The sequence below is a fragment of the Watersipora subatra genome, chromosome 11 (genome assembly GCF_963576615.1).
Source record: "Watersipora subatra chromosome 11, tzWatSuba1.1, whole genome shotgun sequence".
NCBI lineage: Eukaryota > Metazoa > Bryozoa > Gymnolaemata > Cheilostomatida > Watersiporidae > Watersipora > Watersipora subatra.
The window spans coordinates 27,111,401-27,111,717 of NC_088718.1; positions in this window are offsets into that span (position 1 = coordinate 27,111,401).

Consider the following 317-nt stretch of genomic DNA (forward strand, 5'->3'; position numbering starts at 1 on the left):
CAAGCCATGCATTGCTGATTGTAAAACCACGTATATTGTCAGGAACTGAATTGTATAACAAAATAGCCTGAACAAGACTAAGAATAATAATGTTGGATTACAATAAGTCTCATTTATAAGTAGAAGTGCGTGGACTGGACAGATAATTGATGTTATTTGAAATTGCTTTCAGCAGAAATGGTTTTGGCTTATTGCTTTTGTCTTCTTGGTTAGGCCTAACATGTTTTTTGGAGTTGTGCCATTAGGCAAATGGATTCACGAATGGTCGAGTTGTCACGCTTGGTCACACACGCATCTTTTCCTCCAGTCTTCATCAA